We start from the raw sequence: 21,355 nt of genomic DNA, 5'->3' as shown, positions 1-21,355 counted from the left end.
TGTATGGAGGCTGGTTAAGTCTGGACTGTACCACTGCTGTACAGGTGTGTAACAATTCCTCCACGACCTGCGTACTACCTAAAGTAGCTATGTGTAGTGAAAGGGGGTAGCGGGAGGAGGGTCACCTGGGTCCGGCTGAGGACAGCCTTTGTTTAACCCGGGGGGAATATGTAACAGTCACAATGGTGTGGTGTCCCTTTAAGACACCCAAGTCGAGGGTTGATGGGGTCATCAGTTTGTGCCACTGGTCTTTCTCTCTCTCTGTGATTGTGTGGACATGTGCTTGCACGCTAGTACATGAGGAGGGACGGATTTTATGTTTTACCTCTCCAGACACCTTTGTTTGCAATGTTATGGGTTGTACGAACACTGTGCGCTATGTTTGTTAAGCTGCAGCCGTTCAACCGGGCTTATATGGTTGATGAAGAGAAGGTATATTAAAGAACACACTGTGGAATTCCCAACGCCAGCGTGAGTGTGTATTCTTTTGGCTACCCTGCTAAGTGTTTTGCCGCCTCCTCTCAACCACTAAACGCAACCCGGCGTTACAACCTGCAGCGGAGTTTAGGTCCAGACACGACTAGTGACGTCAGACTGAACAACCGGATGGCGGAGGAGCGCGGCTTAAAAACTTTTAAATATTACTTTTTCTGGGTCACAAAATAAACTTTTAAGATATTTTGATGCGAGAATGTAGCTGTGTAAAGTTCAACTATCTGCTCGATTTAGCAAGACATCACATATTTGCAAAAATGCTCAGATGTTTTCGGAGAAGTCTATTTTTTAATTCTTTTTTGCAGCTTTTGAACACCTGTGGCATCTATTAATGTCAAATCTAGCCTTTCTTTGCAACATAAGCAAACTGCTTTTATATTTAACCGACTTCTCTGTTTAATTACATTTTAAATACTAATAATAACAATAGTACTTGTTTTGTTAAAAAATGTGTTTAAAAACAAGTTTTGTTGTGAAAGCTATAATCCAGATTAGTGGCCTGTTAAATGGTTAAAGTCTAGGTTGGCTTTATAATTGATAATAAAGTAATATAGCTTGTCCTTCTAAAGAATGGCATCATAAGAAACATTATGTTACATATAAGCCCTGCCATATGTTAGATCTGGTCATTTTGCTTATTAGAAACTTTATATATTGGAAGTTAACTTTTAAATGGTAAATGGCCTGTATTTGTATAGTGCTTTACAAGTATGTAATGATTATGTAATGATTATATTTAAATTAGGTGGTCTTTTTTTAAGCACATATCTCTTTAGGCCTAAACTGACAGTGCCAATACCACACATTCAGACACAGTAGTAGATGGTGTTTTTAATGTGTTAGTCTAATTTGGTTGTATGGGGTCTACATTTGACCTTCTGTGTTGTAAGTTATAATGATTGCACAGCCATTAAGGATCAAATCAGCTTCTAAAAAAATTCTGTTTGTTCTTCCTCTGCTTGCTTCTTACTGTCTTTGAGGCTCAGGACCAGCACTCCTGCTGTTGGACAGAAAAACATCAACTCAGTGGTAAGTATTTTGGTTTCGAAACATATTAGCAACTGTCAGTAACATTTATATTAATCAGGCTGAACTTTAATCATACTTTAGATCAGCCTGTTTTACTTATTGTTTATTTGTGCTTTGGTTTGGGGAAGTTGTTTCTTTACTGATCTTTTCCTGTCTTCTGTTATTAGACTTGAGATATGACTGCACTATGCTGTTGCTGTTGACTCCAGTTAATTCTACAAGACATGCTGTGTAAGTAAACAAACAACAACAGTTTGGTCAGCATTTCTTGAAAGATCACATCCCCCAAACTTAGTTTTGAGGGGCTACACTGTATATAGTGAAGTCTGCAAGTTTTCTAACAGCAACATGTGTTTTGTGGAGTCTGTTCTATACCAAATGCAGAAAAAAATGTTTTAAGAAAGCAATTAAGTTTGTTTTCCAAAAAATATGATTGTTTGCTTGCAGGACACCAGGAGAGATGAGTCCTCCGTCACTGATGGTATGGTCAGTGAAGATGGTTGCCTGCAGGTTCAAGTTCATTGTATCTCCAACCCACATCCACTGCCACTGTACTTAAGGGAAGTTAAAGACTTTCTTCTGCACTTACATTTGGATCATCTAAGTCCATGGTAGTCATTCAGGCAGTAATGCCTGGACTGAAAAGAAGCCATCCTTAAAATATTACAACATTCAAGCTCCTGTGTTGGAATGAAAAACAAATGTGTTGTTTAAATTAGAGACTGCACTTGTGACAGAACAATAAATATTTTATTTTGATTATATAAGTAATGTAAGTACAAAACAAAGTTGTGGTAGGTCTAAACTTAGTTTCACAATAATGAAATCTGTGACTTTGTTTCATTGTAAGATTATAACAGTGATATAATTGTTTGTTGTTCAAGAGGACAGTGTCAAGCATGTTGGCTGTTATACTTTTTTGCATTTGAAAATAAAAGTTGGGCTGATTTTAACATCATTACAAAAGGTATTGTTAATTATTTTAAATCATATTCAGGTTACCACAAATTGTTTTTTTCATTTAGTTGAACTTGAAATGTTTGTCAATAGGTAAACAATTAGTATTGTACAGTCAGAAATACCAAGTTATTCTTAATACTGCAGACTTGCAACGAATAAGTTGTCCTAACAGTCATCTTAAGTAAGCTTTACTTAGTTTTTTTTGAGGCAACGAGTTTGCATTTTTTTTTTTTTTTTTTGAGTTTTGGAAACTAAATAGGTTTTTACTCTGTACTCAACGTGAATAAGTTGCCTTAACTTAGTCATCTCAAGTAAACTTTACTCAATTTTTTTGAGGCAACGAGTTTGCATAGTTTTTTTGAGTTCTGTGAACTAATTAGATTTTACAGTGATACTGGCTTCCCTTCATTCTCTCCCTGTTATATCCAGATTTTAAAATCCTGCTCCTCACATGCAAGCCCATACGGTAAAAAAAATATATTTTGAAATATATTTTGAAATATACAAAAATGGCCAAAAAATATATGCGCTAAAATACATACATACATATATTTCAAAATATATTATAGCACATATATTTTTTGGCCATTTTTTGTATATTTTGAAATATATTTCAAAATATATTTCAAAATACAATTGAAAATTAATTAAAAATCTTTCAAAAATATATTTTACCCTTCATATATTTCAGTCGAAGAAAACACATTCACATGTAACAACTGAAAATCTTTATTTGATATCTAAAACAAACATAGCATATAAATAAAGCTAGGAACATACATTATACAACTTTATTCTCATAACATTCTTAAAAATTGTAAAATAAAAAAAATAAATAAAAATAAATAATATAATCTATCTATCTATCTATCTATCTATCTATCTCTCTCTCTATCTCTCTCTCTCTCTCTCTCTCTCTCTCTCTCTCTCTCTCAAGGTTCAAGGTTCTTTATTTGTCACATGCATAGTTATACAAGTATAACACACAGTGAAATGTAGCCTGACATGCTCCTCGACATGAGCAAAAATTGGGGGGGTGTAGAGGAAGAACATTATATATATATATATATATATTAGGGGTGCAACGATACACAAAATTCACGGTTCGGTTCGATACTTTGGTGTCACGGTTCGATATTTTTTCGATACAAAAAAATGTTCATGCATTTTTAATTTGTCATTTATTAAAATTATAAATATATATTTTAACTCAAAAGTACAGTTTTTAAATTTAACCCTAACCCTTATGCGTGTTTTTTATTTTGACAGCGAATGCGCACCTGCGGACCACTTATGTGCAGCCCTGGTTATTTAGCTCGTCATATTGCAGCCACAGAAATTATTTTGTCCATGAAACCATAAAGCTGCACTTTCTTTTTGCCTTATAGTCTGATTTGTCATAACTTCTCCGTTTTGTGGTAAGCTTTTCTTTGGCTGTCACTTCTTCACCCTGACCTGTCTTGTTTGGCTCAGCAGAACTGAAATGCTTTTACACACTCACTCACATAAGCTCAGCGATTCTCTGCGCGATCAACCTCTCACATGTTTAAGCTTGCTGCGGGAGATTTCACTTGTCATGTTTGCATAGTAAGGTAACGATTAATAAGACGATGTCAGAGGAATTGGTGCGCAAATTATCATCACTCACAGATCAGTGCTGTCGCTCTCTATACACAGTTCGCACGATTGCAAAGTGAAAGCAAAAAAACAAGCGCAAATTCAAACGCGATTTCAATATGTCACATATTGACAGTGGCTCACCGATGCCAATGACATAATTACCCAGCTACATTTCTGAAAGAATGCAAAAGCATTGACATATATTTTTTCTTCCTACAATAGCCCGACGGGCAGGGTAGCCCGACTGAAAAAATCGCTAGCCCCAGGACGTCAGGCTAGCGATATTGCAAGCCCTGTATCTGATTGAGGAATCACTCATCTTTGGAAAAGAGAGTTTATTACAGAGAAATGTCTCTTTCCAAAATAAAAGCTATACTATCCGCTTCTTCTGGGCTATATTCTCAGCAGCATAAGGAGAATCATGTGCTAACAGCTGTCTAAATGACTCGGCTAAAGTTAGTAGCATGCTTGTTGTTTTTGTCTTTGCACTAGGATGATGTCGGCGTAAATGTGCAGTCATATTCGTTGTGTTCCCACTAGTGCTTTCAGGTTAATCTCGTTGAAATGACCTTAACACCACAACACGGCAAATCTCCGTTAACGAGCTACCGCCGATCGCCCCGTGCATGGGGCTAGACGGCTAACACGTTAACGAGCTAACTGCGCTAACACACTAGTTCCCACCCATGTAATTGAGCATTGCATGGCACATCCAACATACTGTTTTACTTTAGTCCATGACTCGCTTACCTTCAGGGTCATACGTCACATGAAAACCAAAATAATTCCAAACGCCAGATCTGAATGAGGGTGGGGGAGGTGCCCTGCGCTCTTCCTTCTGACTATGCTGTCTGTGTGGAGCACTCAGTGGATCTGCGCTCGACAGTGCAGCCTAGGCGGAGTAGTCGAACGCAGATTCACTGAGCGCTCCACACAGACAGCATCGTCAGAAGGAAAGTTGATAAAATAAATTACAAATGTTGTATTGTTCGATACATATGCGTACCGAACCGAAAGCACTGTATCGAACGGTTCAATATCGATACGAATATCGTTGCACCCCTAATATAAAAAACACCCAGCACGCCCCTGCGGGCGGTTTATCCTTCAAGCTCGGGTCCTCTACCAGAGGCCTGGGAGCTTGAGGGTCCTGCGCAGTATCTTAGCTGTTCCCAGGACTGCGCTCTTCTGGACAGAGATCTCCGATGTTGTTCCCGGGATCTGCTGGAGCCACTCGCCTAGCTTGGGAGTCACCGCACCTAGTGCTCCGATTACCACGGGGACCACCGTTACCTTCACCCTCCACATCCTCTCGAGCTCTTCTCTGAGCCCTTGGTATTTCTCCAGCTTCTCGTGTTCCTTCTTCCTGATATTGCTGTCATTCGGAACCGCTACATCGATCACTACGGCCGTCTTCTTCTGTTTGTCTACCACCACTATGTCCGGTTGGTTAGCCACCACCATTTTGTCCGTCTGTATCTGGAAGTCCCACAGGATCTTAGCTCGGTCATTCTCCACCACCCTTGGGGGCATCTCCCATTTTGACCTCGGGACTTCCAGGTTATACTCGGCACAGATGTTCCTGTACACTATGCCGGCCACTTGGTTATGGCGTTCCATGTATGCCTTGCCTGCTAGCATCTTGCACCCTGCTGTTATGTGCTGGATTGTCTCTGGGGCATCTTTACACAGCCTGCACCTGGGGTCTTGCCTGGTGTGATAGACCCCAGCCTCTATGGATCTTGTGCTCAGAGCTTGTTCTTGTGCTGCCATGATTAGTGCTTCTGTGCTGTCTTTCAGTCCAGCTTTGTCCAGCCACTGGTAGGATTTCTGGATATCAGCCACCTCCTCTATCTGCCGGTGGTACATACCGTGCAGGGGCCTGTCCTTCCATGATGGTTCCTCGTCTCCCTCCTCTTTCTTGGGTTTCTGCTGCCTGAGGTATTCACTGAGCACTCGGTCAGTTGGGGCCATCTTCCCAATGTATTCTTGGATGTTCGTTGTCTCATCCTGGACTGTGGTGCTGACACTCACCAGTCCCCGGCCCCCTTCCTTCCGCTTAGCGTACAGCCTCAGGGTGCTGGATTTGGGGTGAAACCCTCCATGCATGGTAAGGAGCTTTCTTGTCTTTATGTCAGTGGCTTCTATCTCCTCCTTTGGCCAGCCTATTACCCCAGCAGGGTACCTGATCACGGGCAGGGCGTACGTGTTGATGGCCCGGATCTTGTTCTTACCATTCAGCTGACTCCTCAGGACTTGCCTGACCCTCTGCAGGTACTTGGTGGTTGCAGCTTTTCTAGCGGCCTCTTCATGGTTCCCATTCGCCTGTGGGATCCCCAAGTACTTGTAACTGTCCTCTATGTCTGCAATGTTGCCTTCTGGTAGTTCAATCCCCTCAGTTCTGACTACCTTCCCTCTCTTTGTTACCATCCGACTACACTTCTCCAGTCCGAACGACATTCCAATGTCATTGCTGTATAGCCTGGTAGTGTGGATCAGTGAATCGATGTCTCGTTCACTCTTGGCATACAGCTTGATGTCATCCATGTACAGGAGGTGGCTGACAACTGCTCCGTTCCGTAGTCGGTATCCGTAGCCAGTCTTGTTAATGATCTCACTGAGGGGGTTCAGGCCTATGCAGAACAGCAGTGGGGACAGAGCATCTCCTTGGTAGATCCCGCACTTGATGGCGACTTGTGCTATGGACTTGGAGTTGGCCTCTAGTGTTGTACACCACATCCCCATTGAGTTCCTGATGAAGGCTCTTAGGGTCCCATTGATCTTGTACAATTCTAGGCATTCCAGTATCCAGCTGTGGGGCATTGAGTCATAGGCCTTCTTGTAATCAATCCAGGCTGTTCACAGGTTGGTCAGTCTGGTCTTGCAGTCTCGGCTGACTGTTCTGTCTACCAGTAGCTGGTGTTTTGCGCCCCTGGTATTCTTGCCAATTCCTTTCTGTGTCCCGCTCATGTATTGACCCATGTACCTGTTCATCTTAGCCGACATGATGCCTGACAGGAGCTTCCATGTAGTACTGAGGCAGGTTATTGGTCGGTAGTTGGAGGGGACCGGTCCCTTCTTGGGGTCCTTGGGGATCAGGACCATCCGACCTTCGGTTAGCCATTCCGGGTGTCTCTCGTTAACTAGCAGCTGGTTCATTTGTGCTGCCAGACGCTCGTGGAGTGCAGTCAGCTTCTTTAGCCAGTAGGCGTGAACCATGTCGGGCCCTGGTGCTGTCCAACTCTTCATACTGGGGACCCTTTCTTGGATATCTGCCACTGTGATGGTTACTGGACTCTGTTCAGGGAGGTCGCTGTGGTCTGCCCTCAAGGCTGTGAGTCTTTGCTTGGCAGTTTCCAAGGCCTCAGGTATGGACAGCTTGCTGTATTTCTTACGCACCTTCTTTGTCGCACCTTTCTGCAACTCCGTTAGTTGGCTAACCTCCCTCCGTGCTACTTTGATCTTGCCCTCTAGCCTACTTCTCCACGGAGGGTACTGCCCCTTGTGGCTGTTCAACTTGTAGCCAAGCATCTCACTGATCACTGCTGCCGTATTGTAGATCAGCTTGTTAGTGTCGGTAATCGTGGTTGTAGGTATTGTCCGTAGTGCTGCATTAACATCATCTAGCAGACGTTCTGAGGGTACTTCACGTAATCTTGGTAACCGGCTATGGGGGATCCAGGTTTCAAGCTTGGCCATGATCCTATTTTTCAGGTCAGTTCCTCTCGCACTCAATGATCCTTCTCCTATCGCACTTGGGGCTATGTACCCAATCTCGGGTGGGGGTGATGATATCTCCCCCCTGACCTGGCGTCCTGACTCCTCCTTGCCGTAGCATTTGTGTTGTACCTCGTCAATCTCTAGCTGTGAGAGCAGTTCCTTCTTTTGAATGTTGGAACACTGAGCTACTAGTTGTTTCACCGTCATTGTGGATGTTGGGTATCGAAGAATCCATAGGTCCCTCATCCTATTCATGTAGCCCCTTCTGCCGGGGTTACTTGTGTAGTAGCATTCCAACAACGCCCTGTTTTCGTCTCTTGCCCACCGATGCCTTCTTGTTCCAGTAGCCCACTTTTCGTCAGGGTGCCCTGGTTCCTCAACACCTGACGCGGACCTTGTTGATCTGGGCGACGTCCGAGCCGGCATATATATATGGTAAATGGTAAATGGCCTGTATTTATATAGCGCTTTACTAGTCCCTAAGGACCCCAAAGCGCTTTACACATCCAGTCATCCACCCATTCACACACTGGTGATGGCAAGCTACATTGTAGCCACAGCCACCCTGGGGCGCACTGACAGAGGCGAGGCTGCCGGACACTGGCGCCACCGGGCCCTCTGACCACCACCACCAGTATATATATATATATATATATATATATATATATATATATACACACACACACACACACACACACACACACACACACACACACACACACACACACACACACACATACATTTTGCTATACATAATGCAACTGCAACAAACACTTATAAGTAACGATACTGTGAATTTGTGAATTTGATGTGGACTGCTACTAACACAATAAAGATGTGATCACTCAAAGATGTTTACTGATCAATAACAAGCAGAGGAATACACACACACTTATACATAGATATAGATATATATATATGTGGGTGTGTATGAACATAAAACATAATTAAAATGTAACTTTTTTTTTCTTCTCCAACAGTCTGAGTTCCCCCAGCTTTGAATTGACTGCAATCCCCAAAGCCCCTCTGGATACATTGGGGAACCTCTTCCTTACCGCCACTGTAACAAACAAAAGTCACAGTTCTAGTACTTTTATCAGAGTTAAAATAAAAACATGATTTAAATTAGCTAGCTTCATTTAGCAAATAGATATTCCCGTTTATAGAGATACAGATATATTTTACACATAATTTTACCTTTTTTTTTCCCCTCGATGGAAAGTCTATCCAGTTCACATTACAATAATACTAACACCCCTTTTGGTCATCTATCCTTACTCTCCAGCATTCAATCTGTTGACCTTCTTTGTCTGAGTCCAACCACTTCAATGCATCATCACCTATCTGTGCAATTTTTATTGTTGCAAAGTGAGTTACTTGTGCAGTATACAATTTTAGATACACAGTCTTCACTTACTATATATGGCTGTCATGGTTTCTTTATCAAGGGCAGTTCTTCGCTCTGCGCCTATGTCTGTTTTGCTGTGTCCTCCTATAAAAAGCATTAACATTTGAGTGTCTGTGTTAGATTTGTATTGTTGATTGTCATTTATGCTTAGAAATATTTAACCATATATGCTTAGAAGTGTATAATCATTTGTAGATTGAAAGAATGTCTCATCCTAGGAGGTCTGTAACAGCTCTGTGTAGCATGAAGGGGGAGGGCGTTCACTCCCTCTACAGAGTGTTCTGGCATAGATCACACACCTCCTAGGAGAGGTCGTATCTTCTCTTGCTGATATATGGTATAGCAAACACACGTATATCTGTTTAAGTATAAGAGCCCTTTGTTCAGATAGATCTGCTAGACGCCTGGCACCAGCTAGCACCAGAGTCTTCACAGGGTCACACCTTGAACTCACACACACACACACACACACACACACACACACACACACACACACACACACACACACACAGTATTCTTTGTTCACATGTATACCTATGTAAGATGTTATATGTTAATGACCCTATGCATATTCATGTAACCACAATAAAAGGAGTGCTATGGGGAGCCTGGCTGAGAGTCTGACGGAGGCTAGGTGGTGGGACGACACTTGGCCCCAGCCAGATTTCCCTCATGCATGAGTAAACCAGCCTGCTTATGTCTTGCTTTGCAGTGTTATTATATTGTCTTCAACGTTCCAGCGGATAGGTACAAGCTACAAACCTATCATTAATTGGTCCTTCGAGAGCCGGATCCCTGGAATCGCATTCACCGAGGGGAGGAGGGACACGCTGAAAGACTGACGTCAGCCAGGAAGTTCCTGTGGATTCGCTGCCTGTCCTTTCTCCTCGATGAATGGCGATCGGCGGGATTCGAGGGTGATATTACACGCTAAGCAACGCCAAGTAAGTTTAAAGAGGCCGACTCTATAACCGTGTGGTTGTGCAGTCTCCGCCACTTTGGGGGGCGTTGAGAGGTTCCTCGCTACTTTGTGCAGCGAGAGGTGAGTTCTCCGCCACTTTGGGGGGCGTTGAGAGGTTCCTCGCTACTTTGTGCAGCGAGAGGTGAGTTCTCCGCCACTTTGGGGGGCGTTGACAGGTTCCTCGCTACTTTGTGCAGCGAGAGGTGAGTTCTCCGCCACTTTGGGGGGCGTTGAGAGGTTCCTTGCTACTTTGTGCAGCGAGAGGTGATTTCTCCGCCACTTTGGGGGGCGTTGAGAGGTTCCTTGCTACTTTGTGCAGCGAGAGGTGAGTTCTCCGCCAATTTGTGAGGCGTTGAGAAGTTCCGCGGGGTCCAGACTGTGCTGGACGATAGGCCTATTTTGTGTTGTTGTCGTTGTTGTTGTTATTGTTGTGTGAATGTGTGCGGAGCAGAACACGTGGTCTGTGACACCGACTGTTGTTGTTATCATGGGTTTCTAAGCAACCAAGAGTGAGTCGGAGGGAGACAGACGTTTGTGCTGGACTTTGCTCCTGGCAGCACAAAGTATTTAAATAAAGATGAGAGGGAAGTTTTCAGAAAACACACCAGCCTTGAAGAGCACACCTGTGAAAACAACTAATATGCTGAACCCTGTATGAAACATCTAAAAGTACATGATGGAGAAGCTGTATTGAATATGAAAGTGTAAGACTTTGCCGCTGTGGGCAGAGCATGCAACTACTGTGTGATGTTGCGTTGCGGTTTTTTTTTCTGAGCTGATGAGCAAGCTACACATTATCAGCTGTCTGAGGACTGCTCAAAGAGAGGGAAACAGGGCGTTTCCGGGAGCAGTTTTCCTGCATCTTGACTTGTGTGTAGAGTGTTCATAACATCAGCATTATGTTTTTGTTTATTTGTTTTGTTGGGTTGAAAAATAGTTAAATAAACTGGTGATCATGCCTATGGATCACCATGGCACATATCTCCAGCCATATGATTTATTTATGCAGCTGACAAAGTGAGTGTGAATGTGTCTGACATCCCAGTTTTTTGTGCGCTGTGTAAAAGTAATTGCCTCTGATTGTGGAGAGCAGGTGATTCTGCAGGTCGCCGGCTATTTTACAAAAAAAAAAAAAAAAATACAAACAAAAGAGAGTGAAAAAGAGAAAGAATTTATATTGTAGATGAAAAATAATAATAGGAAAAAGGTTTTGTGTTGATCAACCAAGAACAACTACAATCTTATTTTCTGCTTTTAAGAAAAGACTGTTTACAAAAACACAGAGAGAGAGAGATGTGTGTTGATTAAGCAGCGATGATAATAATGAAAATGTCTTAGTTAGTCACTTTCAGGTGAAAAGCAGACCTGAATCAATTTTCCACATGTAGCAGTCGGAAGAAAGTTATAGTTTAACATCATTGGAAACATGCAGGCCAAGTTTCTGGCTGACTTATTTACAGCGCAATGTGTATGTGTCTCTCAACCTCACAAGCAAGTGCTCACTCCTCCCTGAAGAATGCAGCTCCAAAGAGCAATAAAATGGCAGATAAAGAGACAGCAGCAAGTCCTGAGCAAAGAGTCCCAGCAAAGCAGCAGCAATGTGGACAAACAGCATCAGAGAAGAGCAAACCCATCATCCTGACTGATCGGATGAATGGCACTGTGTCTACAACAAGCTGAAACTTCACTGTGCATGTGAAGAAAACGTTTGAGGAGAACTGAACAGTTGGAGTTTGACATTTGCCACCTGTGGAGTAAAATGGCAAGAAGAGACAGTGGGACACAGGACAAAGCTGAAGGAGAACTGCCGGCTGTTGGACTGTTGAAGTGGGAGAGGACAACAGAGTGAGAGGACAACAGAGTGAGAAGACTAGGTGAGAACACATAGGAATTATTTAATGTGGGAAATCAAAATTTGGGTTAGCAAACCTGGGGATAAGAAAACTGACTGCTTAAGTTGGAAAATTGTGAAGGGGTCTGAAACACTGCAAAAATAGAAACATATACAAAATCACACACACAAGCACAACATGCATTAACCCTACTAACAATTCCAAACACAAGAGAGCTTATGAAGATTAGACAACATCTTAAGCGTGTGAGTCTGTTTATCATCTTGTCCAAGTCACCTCATGTGATGCAAAAACCAGTGGACTCATAGCACAGTAGTTAAGAAATGATCAAATAGCAGAGAAATGTGTAGGAAAGGCAGAGAACATGCTCTGCTGGAGATGCAGCTCCACAGACATGCATTAAACCTGCCTAATAACAGAAACACACATGCAATGAAAATTAGCTTGTTATCTTTCATCAGTGTTAAAATAGTGTCAATTTAGCAGACACTTGTTATCAAATACTGAATTTATTCAATGCAAAAAATTGACTCTCTAGGTTGCAGGACAACAATTTAAACCTTTGTGGGAAAAAAGATTCTGGTTTGACCAACCAATGATCAGATAATAAATTTAGTTGTTAATATAGTAAATTGGGAGAAGCTTCCTGCTTGATTGATGCAGCACAAGTTTACTACTAAATTTACTGTATGAGGGAAATTCTCTTTTAGTGATAACATTTTGAACATGCATTTCTGTTGTCCTGTCATCCTAGTGGGTTAATAGCTGATTCAAATTAGTTGATCGTTCTTAGATTAATGAAAGGTGACTGAATTCTAGCACGAGTGAATGAGATGTGTTGGAGTTTGTTGTGTGTTGAGTAGAGGCTCTAAAACACTGAGTTTCCTGCTTTGATGTGCGAGTGAATCCTGTATTTAGATACACAACTCTGAATACGTCAGAACAAACTTCTTTTGTGAAGTGCATGACAGCATGTCACATGTTTTATGATGAAGGGAAAAGGAAAACTGAATAAAATGGGTGTGTGGCCTAAATGAGTGAAGAGCACAGACCTGGTGATTAAACTCATAGCTAATAAGACATATTAGGCTTATGTTGTGTGTTGTGCAGCTGAAGGTTGGTTTGGAGTGAATCTAGCTGATGATTCTTCTCCTGTTGTGAAGTTGATGAGGAGTTTGTGTCATGACTTAACAAGGCCTTCTTATTTTGATACTTTCACAGTGCACTGAGAGTTTGGTTTGATAATCTTTGTTATTTTTTTGTTTTTATCTTTTGAACAGACACTGATTTTGTTTGTCTATTTCTTTTCTTTAAGCGGATCTGCACGTCAGAAATTAAAAGTGCTATACGACCTGTCGAGAAAGCCGTTACAAGTGAATTTTCTCCACATTAAAATGGGCTCTGGAGAAAGCCACTTATTTGGGACAATATTAAGGGATTCAGCAGCAATGTAATCCGATCTAAAGTTCTTTTTCTTTTTGAAATGACGTCATTTTGCTGGAAGTGGAAACTAAATGCGACGACAGGTTCCACTATCAGCAAAGAAAGAATGAATGAATGCATGAATGAATGGAAATAAAAACAAACTGACTGACTGACTGGTAAAAGCTGACAAGACTTGACCACGACTCAAAGTTAATCTCCACCTAGACAGGACAAAAGGGTGGATGAATTTATGTGTTTCCTTTTACAGGAGCAGAAAGATGACAGCAACATCTGAGGTTGCATGACGATAATCTGTTAAGTGCCACTTTCTGTGTCTGTGCATTTACCAAGGGTGCTATTCCCTACCTTGTGTTGCTTACAGAGGTAACGGTGATACAGTGTATACACCTGCGCAGCGCTAACATTTACATTTCTTTTTACGGCAGATGATTAATCATGTGATTGATCATGTGATTGATCATGTGATTTATAAGAGGATTAGTTAATGTTTTTCTACTACAGGATTTCTGGGTTTATGTGTGAGGAAAACTATGTTTACAGGTTATGAGTGGTGATGCTGTTACACTGTGTTTTTGGGAAAATGTGACGGTTACTTTGATGATATGAATAACATTTTTCCACAGCAGTGGATGGTTGATTTTATGGTCTTTTTTTTTTTTTTTATGGCACCTCTGGAACCTGTCGACCTGCATTTGACCACAGTCAATATGTATTGCTAATGTTTGTTTTTCTATGACTAGATGTAGAGGATTTGGCAGAAGCGGACAAGTGACATGAGACAAACAAATAAGAGATGCAGTGTTTATGGTATAGTTGAAGATGGGCTATTGAGCTCATAGTGATTGATGAGTTGAGTGACTTTGCTTAAGAGAAGTCACTGATTACATTAATGTTAACTGAGTACATGGGATGATCCATGTTTGAGGCAAATTATGGTAATAATTGTAGTTTACTGATTTGAGAAAACCTGCACATGACACTTCTCTTGCTGATGCTGAATGTTTGTTACTCTTATGATATACTTGTTTACAGGTATGAAGTTTGATTTCACTTCCAGATTTTGCTTTCCAGGCCATGATGGTGTGTATGCAGGCTCCTGGGAGAGCCAGGTGTTAAGCAAACTTAATATGCAAAACACGCTAACATTTTTATTGCAGGATTATAGGTCCAGGGTGGTGCTGCTCCAGGGGAGGCGATGCCCTGATGTTGCCTGGGATAGGATCTAGCTAATCTTTTTCTTTAAGACAGGGATCCAGGTTTGATGAGTTGACCCATGAGTCAAGAGGAGGGGTCCAGGAATTAACATAAAACAATGTTTTCTATTATTGTTGCAGTGATTTGTGTGATTAACCATTTATTTACAAGTATTAAACCTATGCAAGTGGTGCACCCATGTTCAGATGAGGCTTGAGGGCCTATAAGTGAAGTTCACTGAACTAAAGAATGTGGTTTGATGATTGTTGACATGCTCTCCAAATAGTTTGTCTTCCTAGCAAGGAAATACAGGTGCAGCAGTAATCTGCTGAGAAATCTTCAGAGGCCCAGTGAGAAGCGCATAGCTGACAGGACCAGGCAGTGGTTGAGGTCAAAGGTCGAGCTGGTTGGGGCCCATCATGAGATCAGACTTTGGAGCCACAGCAAGGACCATGAAACTGCGTTGGAATGAGAGCTGTGCCAAGGGGGTTTCCAGAGGCCAACAGAGGAGATTGTGGACAACAGACGGGCACATGAAGGATGAGGGGAGCGTGCCAAGCTCCATCGACAGCGCAGAGGGAGTCTAAGGATGACATCATGATTCTGTGAAAAGCACAGGAACCAGCAGCTATGGAGGTGATGACAGTAGTTTCCTATGAACATCACCTAATGCTGTGCCACTATACTGTGCATACGATGGCACATTGAAGACTGCTGGGATCATAACAGCAGTAAGATGACGGAACCCAGCACCCTTTCCACAGAGAGGTTTTTCTGCAGAGCGTGGACAATTAAGGAGTCATAAATATCCCCCTCACAAGACGAAGGTCTGAAGTCAGGTGATGGGGCCTGGTAAGAGGCCATAAAACTGGAGTGCTGAGAGGTCTGCAACATTGGAAATAGCTGAGACCCATGTTGACAAACAACAAAACAAACTGGTATGTTTGAATGTCTATCCCACATACATTTGGACTCTGGTCCTATGGACAATGATGGAAACAACTGGAAGAGACATTCATGACGCCCTGCAGAGCTTAAACCATTCTGCAGAGAGACATATGATTTGCACGCCCGGAGGAAGCATCACCAAGCTGAGATGTTTTTGAAAACGTTACTTTTTTTATTCTTACTATTAAATTAACAATTTCTTTGTTTGCTTGTAGGGTGCAGTTTGCCATGAGATGAGATCAATGAATGGGATAACTGCTGATGCATTTGTTAAACTGTGTATTTTTTCAGTAATTTGGGGTGATTTGACATATGCTGAGTATAAAAATGTTTGCATTGAAACTGTCAGACATGAGGTATTCTATGACTGGGAACTTTTCAAGCATAAAGGTCAAAAAAGGGGGAAATGTTAGATTTGTATTGTTGATTGTCATTTATGCTTAGAAATATTTAACCATATATGCTTAGAAGTGTATAATCATTTGTAGATTGAAAGAATGTCTCATCCTAGGAGGTCTGTAACAGCTCTGTGTAGCATGAAGGGGGAGGGCGTTCACTCCCTCTACAGAGTGTTCTGGCATAGATCACACACCTCCTAGGAGAGGTCGTATCTTCTCTTGCTGATATATGGTATAGCAAACACACGTATATCTGTTTAAGTATAAGAGCCCTTTGTTCAGATAGATCTGCTAGACGCCTGGCACCAGCTAGCACCAGAGTCTTCACAGGGTCACACCTTGAACTCACACACACACACACACACACACACACACACACACACACACACACACACACACACACACACACACAGTATTCTTTGTTCACATGTATACCTATGTAAGATGTTATATGTTAATGACCCTATGCATATTCATGTAACCACAATAAAAGGAGTGCTATGGGGAGCCTGGCTGAGAGTCTGACGGAGGCTAGGTGGTGGGACGACACTTGGCCCCAGCCAGATTTCCCTCATGCATGAGTAAACCAGCCTGATTGTGTCTTGCTTTGCAGTGTTATTATATTGTCTTCAACGTTCCAGCGGATAGGTACAAGCTACAAACCTATCAGTCTGACTAGTTAAATTTCCAAAAATCTGATCTTTGTTCATCTAAACATTTGAACTACAATATTATGCTTTTTGGTAAAGAAACTGGTGACAGAGAAGTAGGCTTTTTAAAATACTATTAGCTAACCATTGGAACTAAGTTTCAAAGCTGTTTACCTTTTAAATTGCTTTGGATCAAAACCTCCAGTGGGAAGATGGCCATCAGAAGAACACGCACCATTGAAGTGGGTGTTTGGGCCTGAAGAGCAGTAGCCCACTGATGTTTCAGAATTTTTACCCTGTAGCATGTGCTATCTCCACCTGTGGTTGCAATCACATAAAAAGAGTGTTTCAATATAAATTGTTTTTAAAAAACACATTTGAGTATGCACCTACCTAAATTCTCAGCAAAATTACTTACATATTCGGCATCACTGGAACCCTTTAAATAAATAAACACATACATACGAAGTTAACAATGTTGTTACAGACAGAGTATTACTGGTAAACTAAATGAAAGAAGGAAGAACTCAGAATAACTTAGATGATTGAGTCTTTACTCTTTAAAAAGAAAGATTGACATTTCTCGGTGGCACAAAGCAGTAGCAAAATTACTTACTTTAGCATCACCAGACGTAGAAGCTTTGCATGAAGAGTTGGGCACCTATAAAGGAGAATATTTAAAGATAAAAAAAATACACATAGCATTGACTGCCATAAAACCACTGAATAAATATCAGAATGTGACAATGTTGCACAACAATCTAAACCTTGTAAGTCATGTGACATATTTTGATGACGTAAATATATCTATACAATTCAAGTAAATAGGTACAGCATATACGTTCTGGAGAAAAAAACAACAAACAAGCAAGCAAAAAACACAACAATATATAAGAATCCAGTGGGGTAAAAAAATCTCTTCTGAAGCAATATAGTTCATTTTGGGTGAAAAACAAAACATTCCTCTAAATATATATATACTGACATCAGCAATCAACATCATGATTGTAATTATTTCCCTCCTAGTCCATCTACTGCTCTGTGCATGTGTCAAGCACTACGACTGTATCTATGCATATAAATTCACCATATATATCCTGCAAAAATATCTTGTTATGGTCAAAAAAAGGCAAACAAACAAAGGCATTAAATCAGAGATGAGAAATTAATTGTGAATATCAATTATATGGTAAATGGCCTGTATTTGTACAGCGCTTTACTAGTCCCTAAGGACCCCAAAGCGCTTTACACATTCAGTCATCAACCCATTCACACACTGGTGATGGCAGCTACATTGTAGCCACAGCTGCCCTGGGGCGCACTGACAGAGGCGAGGCTGCCGGATACTGGCACCACCGGCCCCTCTGACCATCACCAGTAGGCAACGGGTGAAGTGTCTTGCACAAGGACACAACAACCGAGACTGTCAGAGCCGGGGCTCAAACCGGCAACCTTACGATTACAAGACGAACTGCCAACTCTTGAGTCACGATCGCCCCACAACTAGGTGAACTACAGGTGACCTATTCTTTATCTACTAGCAATCAAGCTTATTTAACTAAGAAGTTTGAGATATTTGAATGTAAAATAAAATAAATAACAATAAAAATAACATGATATAACAACTTACATTAGGGACATCTGCATTTAAATCCACAGGCTAAAAGTAATATAGTAAATGTGTTAGTAATAGTACAGGTATTTGTGCAAAATAATTTACAGTATAGTACTTTGCATGTGCAGGTAGCTGTGGTGTGAATTGTAACTGAATATCAGATGAATGTCAGAGAAATGAAATGTATTTATTTTTTGTATTTATCAATCATAAAGTCATGTTTTTTAGGCCTGTTACGATAACAACTTTTTGTTGGTCGGTATATTGCCCCATAAACAATTGCGTCAAGTAATGTCATTGTCATTTTAAGACCATTTAATACCTTTAAGTGTATAATCATAAAATAACACCAAAATAATGCAAGATCTACACACTTTCAATTGACAAACAAACGACTATTTCTTAAAATATTTAGATCATGGATATTAGGAATGAAAATATTAGATACCTTAGAAAACTTGAATAAAAAGTAAATATTCTAACAAATAGAAAACAAAATGCACAAAGAACATTTGGAGATTTTTCCATCTACAAATTTTTCCCCTTTTTCCTGTGAAAAATAAGATATCGTGCTGAAAAACACAATCCTTATTAAGCAATGTCTAACCAGTAGTACTGGTCTGAATGACAACAAACATAGCTAGTGTTTGGGAAAATCTGTTATAAAACAGTTTTTATTTCAATAGTTATGCTTAGCATGTGACATAATATCACGTGACACAGACACTGCGTAAAAAACCACAACAACTAATACTTACTTTAGGAGGATGAGGGAGGGCAGCATCAGGTTGAGACTTTGACATCTGTAAGAGAAAAATTGATGTATTAGAAACAAGTCATTTAAAAATACATTAATGTGGCAGACTGTTCCCTGTTCCGATGCAGTGTACAAGTACAATCAGGGCTGTCACAACAATGGGGCGGTGCCAAGTGGCCGCAACCCTAGGTACAATGTACAAGTACATATAACTACATATTATGTGAATAAAGCAAGAATCTGGTTAGGTTAGGCACACTGCTGACTGATGCTTGTTAGGTTTATATGATTGCAAACTGCACAAAAACAACAAAGCAACAAAATTAATGAAAATGACAAAAAAATTAATTTGATTTTACTTACATCAGGAAGATCTGCATTCATTTTCATGGGCTGAAATAAATAGGCACAAACATTACTGCTAAACAACCCAAAAAAACTCCAAAAGGCCTTAAAATGATTAAAAAGGCAAGGAAATGTAGAACATTGTAATTAGTGATTATTAATGAAGGATAACTGTGCTTTGTTTCTAACCTTGGTAAGTAAATGCTCTGTAGCCTGAAGGAGAGGTGGGATTTCTGTGAAAGTGAAATTAAATGTGAATAGGTTTTGATAGTTATTGTATATGACAGGTGTAAACACACACATAAAACATGCAATAGTACAGTACTTTCAAGTATTTCATTTTTCAGCCTATCGTTCTCTCTTTTTAGATTCGAGTTCTCTTCTCTCAACTGATTAATGACACGCTGTAGAGGTTCAAGTTTCTTTTCCACTCCACCAAATAAACTTCCTTTTCCTCCAAACTGTCTAAGTATTCCTCCTCATCAAAATCCCGAATGTGTTCAGTTGGCAGAATTGAGAACTTTCCATCTTCCGACCACTTAATTAACGCGAACATTATCCGCTTGTGTCTTCCCGTCTGTATATCGGCCATTCGGAAATTGCGCCTCAGACGTCGGTTATATTTCAAAAAAAGGGGGGGGGGAAAAAGAAACAACAACTAATAAACATATTTTTTGCGCGTTCATTGCACATGTTTGGGAATATTTCAATATTTACTTTTTACGTATTACTTTTTATTTTATCTTTATTTATAAAAAGCACAATGGCAACGCGCATGCGCATTTTTTGAATAATCTCTGGTGAGCATAGATTTCATAGAAAAAACATATTGTTTTAAGTACCTTTTTTTTATTAATTCTGTGACGTACAAAGACGGACGTTTTTGGGACTTTGTTAAGGTGTGCTCACGGAAGAAGACGCTGCAATTTTGCAAACTCCCTGGAAAACTGCTCAGTAAGCATATATTTCACAGTAACATGCTACATTTATTTTATATGTTGCAGTTTCTGTTTTACAATCCTCGATGTTTTCTTCAATGTAATTTTAATTTCATCAACAGGTCACATGTGAGTCAAAATGAGCGAGCCTCCTGAAAGGATTTTGTATAAATGTTATCTAACTGATCCTGAAGAGGAAATTCCTTCAAGAACCAAACGGAGATGGGCACAAAAAGAAAGGTGTGTTGGTAATGTAATATCCCTCACTCTTTAACATTAACGAATGCCATAGGGCCGCACAATCAATTAATCTAGTGGCAATCACTAACGATGCCACAATTATGTAATCGTTCAAAGTGGTAAATAATCGTCCACTGCATGCTTAAGATGTTTGTTTTTTATCAAGAATAAACAAAGCCAATGTGTAATAGACATTTGGGGCTTAATACTCCAGAATAGCATTGAAGGATTTTCAATTAGTGTTTTCAGCTTATGTTCTTTTAAAAATAGGACATGCAGTTGCTTAAAACAATGGTATAAACATCATTCTAAGTGAATTTTATAAAATGTAATTAATAACCACAATGAAAATTGTAAGGAAAAAATGATCTTTATAAATTACCATACCATAAGGTACGATAAATGTACTCTGGCTCCCAAATGAATGATCTGCAGTTGGCTCTTTTAAACAGGGAATGGCTATGTCTAATCTGCTTATTACTGATCAATAAACTTTATAAGTGATCACATCTTTATCGTGTTAATAGCAGTTCACTTAGAGTTCAAATATAGCAATAAGCAATTTCTATTTTCTTTATTGTATATTTTCTTTTTCAGAATTAAGGTTGCAGAAGAAGAACTTCAGAATGTTATCAAGGAATGTCAAAAGGTATGCCTTATGATATAATTGGTGGTTGCATTTTTGTAAATTCATAAATGAACAGTTCAACCAAAAATGTAAATTCTCTAATCAATTGCTCACTCTTAAGTTTTTATAAACCTGTATGAATTTCTTTTG

Source organism: Copadichromis virginalis, linkage group LG15 (assembly GCF_057382275.1).
Source record: "Copadichromis virginalis isolate Kocher_CV1m ecotype Utaka linkage group LG15, C_Virginalis_male_GT1.1, whole genome shotgun sequence".
NCBI lineage: Eukaryota > Metazoa > Chordata > Actinopteri > Cichliformes > Cichlidae > Copadichromis > Copadichromis virginalis.
The sequence above is the reverse complement of the archived record's forward strand: the minus strand, read 5'-3'. Positions refer to the sequence as shown.